The sequence below is a fragment of the Malaclemys terrapin genome, chromosome 5, assembly GCF_027887155.1.
Source record: "Malaclemys terrapin pileata isolate rMalTer1 chromosome 5, rMalTer1.hap1, whole genome shotgun sequence".
NCBI lineage: Eukaryota > Metazoa > Chordata > Testudines > Emydidae > Malaclemys > Malaclemys terrapin.
In genome coordinates this window covers 106798762-106811332 of record NC_071509.1, presented here as the reverse complement: position 1 = coordinate 106811332, position 12571 = coordinate 106798762, and the positions used below count along the sequence as shown (strand labels likewise).

Here is a 12571-nt window from a genome sequence, read left to right as displayed (position 1 = left end):
CTAAGAATTGGAAGTAAGTACAGTTCATACATCTTTTGTGTTTTTCTGTGAATATCTTGTCAAATGAATTTACTAACAGGAATGTTGTTTGAAGAAGCAATTTTAAAATGAATATTGCTGAATATTTACAAAAAGTAAATTTTAAATTCATATTCACTTGTGCTCACAATGGAACTGATTCTAAAAGTTAATCTCCATCAGTTGGACCATGCAAATACCGTATGGCTTATGCACTCTCATTGCTCATATGGTAAATGAAACAAACTCGCTGGTGAAGAATTATTTTCAGAAAACATCTGGGAATGATTTTGAATAGTAAATACATCTAAGGCAATTGTGATCATTTTGTGGACAATTTGTGAATAAGGAGGAAATATTCATCGATTTTTTGTTATGAATTGTTAGCCTACTTCTAGTGTGAATTGTTTATATCCTGTGTAATATAATATTGTTTCACACTAAACCTAACAGTTCCATCTAATGGCTTACCTATAAGTGACTGTTTAGAACAGGCCTGTGTTCTAAAGATACTTGGTAGATTCTGTTTGTCCCATTAAATTCAGGCTGAAGGAATGTTTTAGAATGTGTTATGGGTGAGATTTTCAAATGTGACTAAAGAATTGATGGTGTGAATTGACTTTCATTGGGACTTGTCTTAAATCTCGTAGGCAGTTTTGAAAATCCCTCTTCAAAACAATGTAATTTTCAAAGGAATAATCAGGGTTCCTGTATCTAGCTTTGGCTCCTCGTTCTCTTATTTACCTGCAAGGGACAACTGTTAATTCTCACTTTCCAGAAATACCAGTTGCAGAAGGTAGTTCTGGAAATAGCATCATAGTGGTAATTGGTGACTTATCTGGTGCTATAATAACCTGCCTATGTACAATACTCCTAAACCCACCACAGTCTAATGGAGGTATGGTCTCTACTGCACGTATGGGTAAGTGAGCATTTAGCATGGTATCTCTCTAGTCACCACAGAAGTTGATGAGGATGCTTCCACAGGGAGGCAGCCTGGTCTATGGGAGAGTGTCACATCCTGGGACCCAGGAACTCTGGCTTTTATTCCCAGTTCTACCACTGAAATTCTGTGTGACCTTGTTCAAGTCTCTGTGGCTCTGATTCCTTTCTTGCCTTGAAGTTGATCGTTTCTGGCCATGAAATCTATGAATCTATTTTGTCTAAGAGAGAACAGGAGGAAAGTCTCAGAAAGCAGCATGAGAATGTCTCCATCTCTAATTTTGTTAAACTGATGCAAGAATTGGCTTCCCCCAATTTTTGAGTCATCTGCAAATTTTATCAGTGATGATTTTATATTTTCATCCAGATTATTGAGAAAAATGTTAGCTAGTATAGGGCCAAGAACTGATCTCTGCTGGACCCTGCTGGAAACACACTTGCCTGATGATGCTTCCCCATTTACAATTACATTTTTGACACCTATCAGTCAACCAGTTCTTAATCCATCTAGTGTGTGCCATATTGAATTTGTATAATTCTAGTTTCTTAATCAAAATGTCATGTCGTACCAAGTCAAACATCTTGCAGAAGTCTAAGTGTATTACCTTTATTTACTTGTAATCTTGTCCAAAAAAGAGATCACGCATGTTTAAGAAATATCTATTTTCCATAAATCCATGTTGATTTGCATTAATTATATTACCCTCTTTTAATTCTTTATTAACCAAGTCCCTTGTCAGGTGCACTATTATCTTGTCCCAGATTGATGTCAGGCTGACAAGCCTATAATTACTTGGGTCATCCTGGTAATTACTCTTTTTAAAGCTTGCACAATATTAGCTTTCTTCCAGTCTTCTGGATTATTCCAAATGCTCCAAATCTTATTGAAAAATCTCTCTGTGCCTCAGAGTACTCAGTAATAAGATAAGCAGTATAATGCTTACCTGTTGTACATCATGGAGGTAACATGGGACTTATCAAAACACTTGACAAATGTGAATTCTCCTTGGATGAATTTCTATTATGTAGAAATGGTCAATAGTGTTGTTTTAATAACACAAAGTCATTGGCACAATATTCTGCCTTGAAAAGCAGCAGATAGGGAAAACCGCTTTTTTTAATCTTTAGCAGGAGAGACCTGTGCATGATATCTTCTGGTTAGAACTTCTCCATTCTCATACTTTATTTAAATACATATAGTTATGTCTCCAAAGTAATGTCTGACTTCTTTGATTTCTTACAGGTAAAAATTAAAGAATTCACATTTGTTTGAAGGGATTTTTTTAGCTGCCTCAAAGGGTTTTTTCTTTTTGTAGCATTTCTTTCTGTCGTTGTTGGAAGCTGTTCTAATCACAGAATTACATGAACCAAAAAGGTGTTATACAGTATATTTAAAAGTTAGATATGGAGTCTGGTAGTGCTGGTGAAAAGCCCATGAAAATATACACAGGCTGTAAAACATCTATTCCTTTTCTGAAATTTAAGGGAGTGGGAGATTAAATTGTGGTGAATAATTTAATAAATCAGGCACTATAACTAGGCTATTTTACTGTCAAAATCCCCATTAGACTCACATACCACTTACAGGACTGGTAAATTAATAAATACATTTCTCACACTGGAAAAAAGGATGCAAGATGAAGCCAACTTGACGTTGGCAGTGCACAGTACATCATGTAACAACAATTATTACACTGCACTCAAGCTCTGATTAAAAAGAAATCCAATATGGTTAGGCTGTCACCTTTTAATGACTATATTTTGACAGCTATTAAAAAGACTAATACAAGCATGTGAAAAGAAGCTCGTAAAAAGCAACTCAGGTTCAAAGCACTTCTTTGCTATTATCTTTATTCTAATATTTTGGGGAAAATTGTTGTCATACCTGCAGCCTTACCACACTGGGCTCTGATTTTGCTAGAGTTCACATTTGTTTAAAAAATAAAACATAGGATTGTTTACAATTTGCTGAGTAGTGTCGAAAACTCTAAGAAAATCCAAGAGCTGCAGAAACTGGTATTGCAGCACTTTTCCATACAAAACTGAACCAATGCCCCAGCCTGTATTGAACCAATGCCCCAGTGCTGCAGGAGGGGCTGTCTTTAAGAGTGAGTTGTGAAAAATGCAGTCCTGACCATATGTGATCATTGCACATCCATGTCACTTTTTGCAAGGGTGTTAATACCGTTGTCTGGAGGTTCTATCTTAGATAATTTCATTCTGGTTACCTAAATTTCCCTCATCTCAATTGGCAGTTACTCCACTGTAACAAATAAAAAGTTTTAAAGAATGAAATAAGCAAATAGTAGAAATCTCAGAAAACAGAAATTTTTACTTGAAAGCAGTAGGGATTTCTGTGCTTTTTGCACATTACTTTGAAAATAAAATCCTAACTTCTCGTTAAAAGAACAGGAGTACTTGTAGCACCTTAGAGACTAACAAATTTATTAGAGCATAAGCTTTCGTGGGCTACTGCCCACTTCTTCGGATGCATATAGTGGGAGTTCCACTCTATATGCATCCGAAGAAGTGGGCAGTAGCCCACGAAAGCTTATGCTCTAATAAATTTGTTAGTCTCTAAGGTGTCACAAGTACTCCTGTTCATTTTGCGGATACAGACTAACACGGCTGCTACTCTGAAACCTAAATTCTTGTTGTACTTTTCATGTACATATTAGAACTGTAGAACTCAAATCTAACACTGAATGTATAAATGAAAGTTGTTACTAACTACTTGTTTGCTGTGCCCAGTGAAGTTGGCTGGGATTTTTAATCTTTGCTGCATAGAAATGTACTGTTAGAATAATGGATATGTTCTGGACCTGTTAATGTTCACCAACACCAGTTACCACAGCTATTCCCTATTTTAAATAAGGGAATTGAGAGGTATGGGAGAAGGGCTTGGGAGGAAAGCATCTTGTCCTTATTTTGAAGGATCTTACTGATTTGGGCCCAAGATTTCTGAAAGATCACCTCATGCTCTGGGGCCATGACCACAGTTCCAACTCCACTCCTTTAGCATGATGGAATGGTCTCCCGCAAGGCTAACGGTTTCTTATGTGAACAGATGGAGCTTTCTCATGGGCCGTTCCAAGATTGTGAAACTCTTTTCTGTTGGTGCACTTCTTGGACCATGCCCTCATGCACAAAAACACAATGCATCATAATCAAAATAAAAATAGGCTCAGTTTCACAATGGAGAAGGGATCACACATGACAGGTGCTAACCATGTCACTCAGTGTATTGCTGGAAGGCACTCAGATAGTCACAGAATAAAAGTCAAAATAGAAAAGACCTGGGGCAACCTCAAGGACTAGTGTGTGATGTCTGCTGGCAAGTGCTGTTTTTCTTCATGCAACCACTTTGTGTACATTATTTTCTTTAATACAAATATGCTAGAATTAATATAAAAAGCATTTTAAAGCAGTTTGTGTGGGGTAGATGGAAAAAGTGAGCACTCAGCATGTTGGCGGAAAAAATGAGCTATATGTTAGAAAATACAGTCCAAAGTGTTTAGGACCAGTCACATTTTTTCTTGATTTATACAACTTCAAGGTGTAAATTGTATAAACTGCCCATTGTACCTTTTGTAACTTTGATTTTCATGGCAAATTTTATGTTAAGAGGCAGAGATCAAGAGTCCGTTTGTGTGTTTTTTACAAGCCAGGATTTTCCCCCATGTGATATTTGACCAACTTAATTTAAAAGATCATATGTAGGGGTAGTGTAGGAGTGCATGTATCCCCCAAGAGTTACAGATTAGAATGGATATAAAAGAGCAGGGATCTGCAGGAACAAGGAAGGCACATAAACTCATGTAAAATTTGGAAAGTTTTTGGGAAAAGTCATAAGTGGGATCTATAATCTGTGGGGAAGGGACAAATAGCAGCTGCAAACCTCTGAATGTTGGAGGGTCCAGAACTACACATGACAGAACTTAACTCTGGTCAGTGGGTCCTGTGGACCCCGCAACTAATTACCTTCCAGAAGAGAGGTGAACAAGAGGGGGCAGTCCACATAGTAAACCTGAAGAGCCCCCTGGGGCATGGTTATCTGGGTACTCCTCTCTCCTGGGCCAGGACTCAGGAGCTTCTCTGAGATTTTATGTGAGCTGTTATATTTGGGGTATTTGTGTTATTTCTTCTGTCAGCCCTACTAGAAGAACTCTGATACACACTGGAAAGATGTGTATTCAGTTGGAAACCCACCAAAAGCAAGAATCTGTAGTCAGTTATTAGTATTGCAGTAGTGCCTTGGGGCTCTAATTGAGATTGGGAGCCCCATCGTGTTAGGGGATCCCAATGTACAAATGTAATGAGAAACAATCCCTGCTCTGAAGAGCTTCTAGTCTCAACAGACTAGAGAGGTGAGAGGGGAAACAGACAATGAGAGGTGAACTGGCTTGTCCAAGCCCATACAGAAAGTGAGAGGCAGAGCTAGAAATAGAACTCAGATCTTGTCCCAACTCCCACTTCTATCTACGAGGCCACATTGCCTCTCCTAGTATCTGGGGCCAGTACAGCACTTGTCTCTGAGCTAGCAGTGTGCAGATCAGAGCACACAGACTGATAGCTAGAAGGGGCTGATGTACCACAGCACTCAGGGTATGTCCACACTGCAGTGTAAGCCTGGGCTCAGACTCAGGTTTGAGCCCAAACCTCCTTTTACCTACACACAAATCTCTCCAACTTGGACTTGGACCTACGGTCCTAGAACCCTGAGGGACTGTGCCTACATCAAGCCTTGATCCAGGGTTCGAGCCCTGTTTCTTTGCAGTGCAGATGTAGCCCCATTTGATTAGTGTCCTGGGAGTCCACTAAAAATATCCCACAATCCCACGGACCAACTTTGTCCTCTCTATCCTAATAGTCTCCGATAGATTCAGTTGAAAACAGAAACAACCCCTCTTGGCGTACAGCAGAAGCTCAGTGAGTCAGTGTTAACCCTTCCATTGTCTTCTGACCACTGAGCCGCAAACACCATCAAACAGCATTCTGTGTTTGCAATGGAAACCAAATAAAACAAGACTTTTGCAAAGTGTGTGGCTTCATGGTCATGACAGCACAGCTAGATTTTGCTGAGTGTCTGGTACAAGGCCAGCAAAACAGTGGACTTTAGCAAAATCACATGTACCAGTGGATAGCTAAAAAGCTGGCAGCTTTGCAAATTTTTCAGATTGTTGAGTAGTGCAGGGAGCAGATTAAGAGGCTGGAGAGTGAATACCAGAAGACCAGGGACCAGAACTGCACCTCGGTCAACTTGCCAACCTGACACCCATTTTATGAGGAGTTTGACTGGGTGGTGGGCACTGTGCCCAGCACCGAACCAACAGTGGTGCATGATGACCTGGTCAGCTGAGATATCCCCTGCTGGCCCCTGAATCCAACATGGGGACCACGAAGTGACTCTGTTGCTGAAACTGGTCCCAGAACAGGCTGCGGAACAGGATCAGCAGCAAATTCTGGGTCCATACTTGGAGGAGACGTTTGATTGCCCCGTTTCCCTTAGCAAACTCGGAGGAGACAATGCGCGGTAAGTTTCTGACTCCAATTTAAAATGTATTGCTACAGTAATACAGCTCTGAGAACCAATGCAAAATTTATGAGAAGCCCTGGCTATCTGCAATCTGCTATTAGCAGATACAGGTTTATCTCAGCACCTTGGCATCTCCTTCCTCACAACCCCCACCATGTGAAGTTCAAAATGGTGACTGGGGAATGCAAAACAGTAAAGAATAGCTTTAAAGAGTATTTTTATTGGAAAGGCCCAGGTTTTTGTTAGCATCATTATTGTTTTATTTAAAGTAATAATGGCTTTAAGTTTGCTGCACTGTAAACATTCAACTGTCTATGGAGCCACCTGAAAACAGTGAACTCTGTGTGTGTGGGGGGGGGGCGGGGGGGGGGGAAATATGTGTTCAATTTCCAAATCTAGCCCATTTCAGTTAGAGGTAGTCCATGGGTGACAAAATCATTTCTCCCAAGACAATCAGGGTACCAATTTTTGTCCAGAAATGTGCCGGGAGTGGGGAGGAGGAAGGCTGTGGATTTCTGCATGTTTGCATGCTGTCATAACAGGCTAAGCCATGTGGAAGCTAACACAGCATCCTGTTAAATCCCTCATGAATTCTGACCCAATCCGGATGCTGGTAGCTGCAAACTTTTCCTGAAGCAGGAACTCCAGATAGGTAATCACATTGCAGGGAAGAGCATATTTTCTAGGGCCACCTGGATAGCTGATTAGCCCAGTCTACTCATAGATGTGCTGTTCAGCTACTATATGTTTGAATACTTCAGCTACACACACTGCAGGTTTCCCACTAGCAGCTGAAATAACATCTCCCTTTGCCAATAGGGCACCACAAGAACAATTATGGCCTCCAAAAGTGAAAGCCTGAAATGATAGAAAAAACTTTGTTAAAAGCTATTTGCCATCTACCCACAACCCAAGTACTTATGGAATTTTATAAAACAAAAACAGCTTGTAATTTGAAACTTACCATTGTCTCTTCACTTCTATAACTGCGATTAACCAGATTGTGTCCAGGGAGATTCTCTGGACAGAAGCATCCCTTTCACAATATATTTCAGTTGAGTTTTGACATGTAACATTTTATGTCCTTGAAATGCCACAAGAATTAATTCTGTGCTCTTCCATTGAGGTATTTTAGACAATAATCCTCTGTTTCTTGTCCTGTTTCAGGCCCTTCGATTTCTACTGGCTGCTGTACATCGTCAACTTGATCCCTGGCCTAACGTACCTTCATTGACTGTACCAAGAGGAAGCACTTCCATGATGAAGTTATGGTTGAAGTTCTTGAGCAGGCTGACAAGCACGTCCAGTACCAGAAGGACTCAAGACTTGAGAAACAGCATGCTGATAGGCAGGAGGAAAGGCTGAGGCTCTGTGTGCAGCTGGAGGAGAGGGTTTCAGCAAGGGAGTAGGCACTTGCAACACAGTTCCCGGAAAAGGAACAATGACTAAGGGAGCTCAACAGAGAAAACAGTTTGAGCGACTCATCTCCATCCTGGCCGGAAGAGAACAGGGTCCTACTGCCTCTCCCACACCATGGCCTGATCCCCCAGCAACATACCCTAGGTACAGAAGTAGCTTGGACAACTCCATGTTGGGGTAGGCCATGCCATCAAGCCTCATGAACAGCTGGGCAGGGCAACTAAATACCATGCAGTTCTTCCTTTCTGAACCCCTCTCCTGTGGATAATTTCCCCCTCCCATCCTCTCCAGTGCCACGTGCATGGAAAACGGGGAAAGGAGAATGTGTGGCCAGGGGACATGCAGCGGTAGGGGGTTTGTATCATGTTTGCACTGTTTGCTGTATTCTTTTTGTTTGTTTGTTTTGGAAATAGTCTTCTGTTAGTTGTTTTTGGGTGTGATAATGACAGCTGGCCTGCCTAGCAATGGTGGGAGACAGTTGTACTGTTTTAACTCATGTTTACAAATAAAGCCTTTTATGTCATCAAGGAAGTTTATTGTTTTCACTGCATCCCATCATACAATCATAATTTGAGATAATAAAGCTGAAAAGATGATCAGGAGCAATTATACATTACTAAGCAAACACTATTCCTATATACAGTTGGGTACAACAATTCACTTCAAGAACTTCCTTATATGAACCCATACTGTGATTCATCCCCCTTCCCAATTCATTATTCATCATATAATTCATAAATACATTGTATAGCAAACAAGTCCTGCTCCTCCCAAGCATCGAACACCCTCAAATTAATTAGCTTCTTTGCCCCCTACAAGCACATTCTTACTTATGCTATTCCACCCCTCTTCTATTGCAGGCAAGTCCATAATGTGGGAACACAAAGCAGCCCTGACTTCTGTTACCCTGGTGCATCCATTCCTAGGTGTGGTAGGTGCACTTGCTGGCTGAATGTACTGATTCAGTGGCCCCTTGCTGTCATAGGTCCATTCAGGGGGAAATGGCTCATCTCTTGCTTCACAAAGATTTTGAGGAGCACATCAATCCACAGTAATGCAAACTGCATTGATGATACTGGTGTCGAAATGGGTCTGTAGATATCTCCAGTGGGATTTCAGTTTGCCAAAAACACATTCAACAACCATTCTAAACCTGTTGAGAATATAATTAAACCTTCTTTTTTTGGGGCCTCTGAAATCGGGGTATGGTTTCATAAGCCCAGGGAAAAGGGGATATGCAGGGCCCCCCAGAATAATGGTGGGGACAGTAACTCCATTTATGACAACCATTCTAAACCTGTTGAGAATATAATTAAACCTTCTTTTTTTGGGGCCTCTGAAATCGGGGTATGGTTTCATAAGCCCAGGGAAAAGGGGATATGCAGGGCCCCCCAGAATAATGGTGGGGACAGTAACTCCATTTATGACAATGTCATTTGGTGGCTCCTAACGTAGATTCCCAATCAATGAAAAACTCTGGCATCATGAACTTTTCAAGTGCAGCCCACAATGACATTCATAAATTGGCCTCTGTGGTCCATAGGAGCCTGCATAATAATGGAGTAAAACCCTTTGCGGTTTATGTACTCGTGCTCCTTAAGGAGGACAAACTGTGGGTATGAGAGTCCCATCAATGGCCCCAGCACAGTTAGGAAACTCCCTTCTCTCAAAGCCAGCAATTATCTCAAGAATATCTTTAATTTCCACCCACCTTGGGGTAAACCTCACGGATTGCCTCAGAAACCTCTGCCACCACTTTACCCACGGTCAACTTTCCAACACCAAACTGGTTGGCAACAGACCTGTATCAGTCTGGGGTAACCAGCTTCCAGAGGGTTATAGCAACCTGCTTCTGGGCTGGCAAGGGTCACCTCATGTGAGTGTCTTTATGCAGGCGGGTTGGGACAATCTGGTCACAAAGCTCCAGAAATGTAGCTTTCTTCATGCAAAAGTTCTGGCTCCACTGCTGGTCATCCCTGGTCTGCATGACCATGTGGTACCACCAGACTGTGCTTATGGCCCTGCGCCAAAAGTGCCAGTCTACATAGGGGGCATCAGCAATGATGCTGAGTGTACTGAGCAGCATCAGCCAGTGCGAGTCTGCCGTGCCAAGATACTCCTACTTCTCTGTCTTCTCCTCCTGCTCCATCATAATGTCCGTCAGGTGACTTTGGTGGATCAGAAAATGCTGCCGAAATGTCCACCAGCATCTCATGGAAGCTCTGCGTGTTTCTTGACGGTGGAGTGAATGTGCAACCAAGAGAAGTTCTTCAAAAAAAAAACCCTCCTCCTCCTCCATGTTGCTGGCTCTGGTAGCTGGGAGTTCACAGACCAAAATGGCTCCTTGGCAGGCTGTGTTGGCAGGCTCTTCAGACTATGTGTAATGCACAGGGTGGACAGTCAAGTTTTCCCCTGATGCATCACAGTCAAAGGGCTACAGCAGCCACATTTCAGGAGGGCACTGGGGAGTCTGGTATATGTTTGGTTTGACTCAGCTCTGTGTGGACACTGGAGCTCCGTGTTTAATCCCGGGTTAGAAAATTGTTAATGCAGGGTTAAGGATTAGTGTAGTTGCTCAAGACCCAGCTTCTCTAACACAGGTCAACTGACTCAAGTCCCAGTAACTCTGGGCTTTCGCTGAAGTGTAAACATACCCTCAGTGACACCCTGCAGTTAGTCAGTTATAGTATCTAGCAATCTAAAAGATCTGTGGAAATAGAATGCACACCTTTAACAAAGGTTTTGGATTGTGACACAGAGTGGGATGTGATCTCTGTGGATGCAGACACAGGTGTATCTATTGTACATGAAAATACACTTCATCATGAAATAGTTCTGAATTCAGATAATTAAAGATCTGAATCTCCAAATTTGAAGATATTAATTACATTATGGCTAACCAGCTACTAGGAACTGCCATACATGCTAGATATGGCAAATCCACAAATTCCCCTGCAGCAGATTAGAATGGCAACTCATTCCAAGTGACCATAATCCTTCTCAGGCACCTGGTGATAGCTAGTTTGAAAAGTTTCAGTCCAGGGAGTTACTGCATGTATACTATACTGTGTAGGTTCATTGTAATTCTCCACTCTGGGTGGACTTCGATTTGAAGTTAAATGAAGCTGGGGTGAAGACTGACTAAGATTTCTAAGGTTTGATGCTTATTCTGTTTTGTCCATAATTTGGAGTTTCAATGTTGTTTGAAATCATAATGCAAAATTCATTTGACTTTATTTTTGATATAGTGATATTTGTTTGTTTTAAGCAGAAGAATTGGGCTTAGAATGTATGATAGGTTCATTGAGAAGTATAAATAAATAAAATAACTTGGCCATTCTGCATTGGGTGTGTGTGTGTGTGTGTGTGTGCATGTTTTCCTCTTGTGCTGCTTTTTAGGCTTCTCAGTACCACTAAAGTAAAACAATATCCCAGGGAAAAAAAGTAGAATTGTGCAAAAGGGTGAGAGTGAATAAAGCTAATTTTAAATACTTCTAGAGACATGAGAAGGCTTATGCCCAACAATGTACTGTGTGACAATAATTTTTTTCACACTATTAGTAACTTTTAAACCTGTGGGACAGTAGTTTTTTATGATAACTTTCAATTTTAGTTAATATATAGTGCTTGTGTGTATGATATATATTACCTATAGTGATACATATACTATCTATGCCTTAATGCAGTCCTGATTGATGTGCCCTGTCTGTCTGTGTGTGTTTCTCTCTCTCTCTCTCTCTCTCTCTCTCTCTCTCTCTCTCTCACTCACACTCTCACACACACACAGAGCAAATCAGTCAGGCCTGGATTAAAGTATAGACACAATAGGCGGTAATACCAATCAATTTGAGGACACTGTGATTTGGGTATGGTGAGCATTAGTTTGGGTCTTTGTGTGCCCAGTAGTTATTTTTAGGCATTTTTTTCCCTTTAAGAGTGAGAATGCAAAGACTTCTCTCTGCAATGGAATGATATGAAGAGCCTGATCTGGCTTTCCTTAAATTGGGTATACATCCATTGAAGTCAATAAGAGTTTTGTCTGGGCAGTGCACAAAGATATCAAGCTCATGGTTTGCAAAGTCATCAGTCACCACATAGTGTAATCTAAGGATTCATAGAGTGCTACTTTGTATCAGACTGGAAGTAAATGGATTAACACTTACTTGGTTTAAAGTCTTGGCCCTAAATCCTTTAATCTCATATTAAAATATGCACAGTTCTGCCTCTTATAAATTCACAAAGCCTTGTTCTGGTTTACACTCAGCCACTTTATCTATGTTGTAGTCATTCAAGTAATACCTTTTTCTGCCCCGTAGGGTACATCTACACTGCACAGATCTTTGACCTGGCCTCAGCTGGCCTGGGTCAGCTGACTCAGGCTCAAAGGGCTAAAAATTGCAGTGTAGACTTTCTGGCTTGGGCTGGAGCCCTAGCTTTGAGACCCTGCAAGAGGGATGGGTTTCAGGCCCCCGGCTCCAGCCTGAGCCTGAAAGTCTACATTGCAATTTTTGTCCTGTGAGACCAAGCCCTGCGAGCCTGAGTCAATTGATCCAGGCTCTGAGACTTGGTGCCAGGGTTTTTTTTATTGCAGTATGGAAATACCTTTAGAGACAACCAGCATTTTCTCTTTGCAAGAAAGAGAAAAGGGTTTATAAC

General features: G+C 41.3%; 1 long non-coding RNA gene across 1 annotated transcript; it reads left to right on the top strand.

Annotated features, from left to right (window-relative positions):
- The first annotated feature begins 6191 nt into the window (after window positions 1–6191).
- Window positions 6192–8446, top strand: LOC128838291 (uncharacterized). Its single transcript, XR_008445148.1, has 2 exons — window positions 6192–6493; window positions 7664–8446. It is a non-coding gene; the product is annotated as an uncharacterized LOC128838291 (long non-coding RNA).
- The last annotated feature ends 4125 nt before the right edge of the window (window positions 8447–12571 follow it).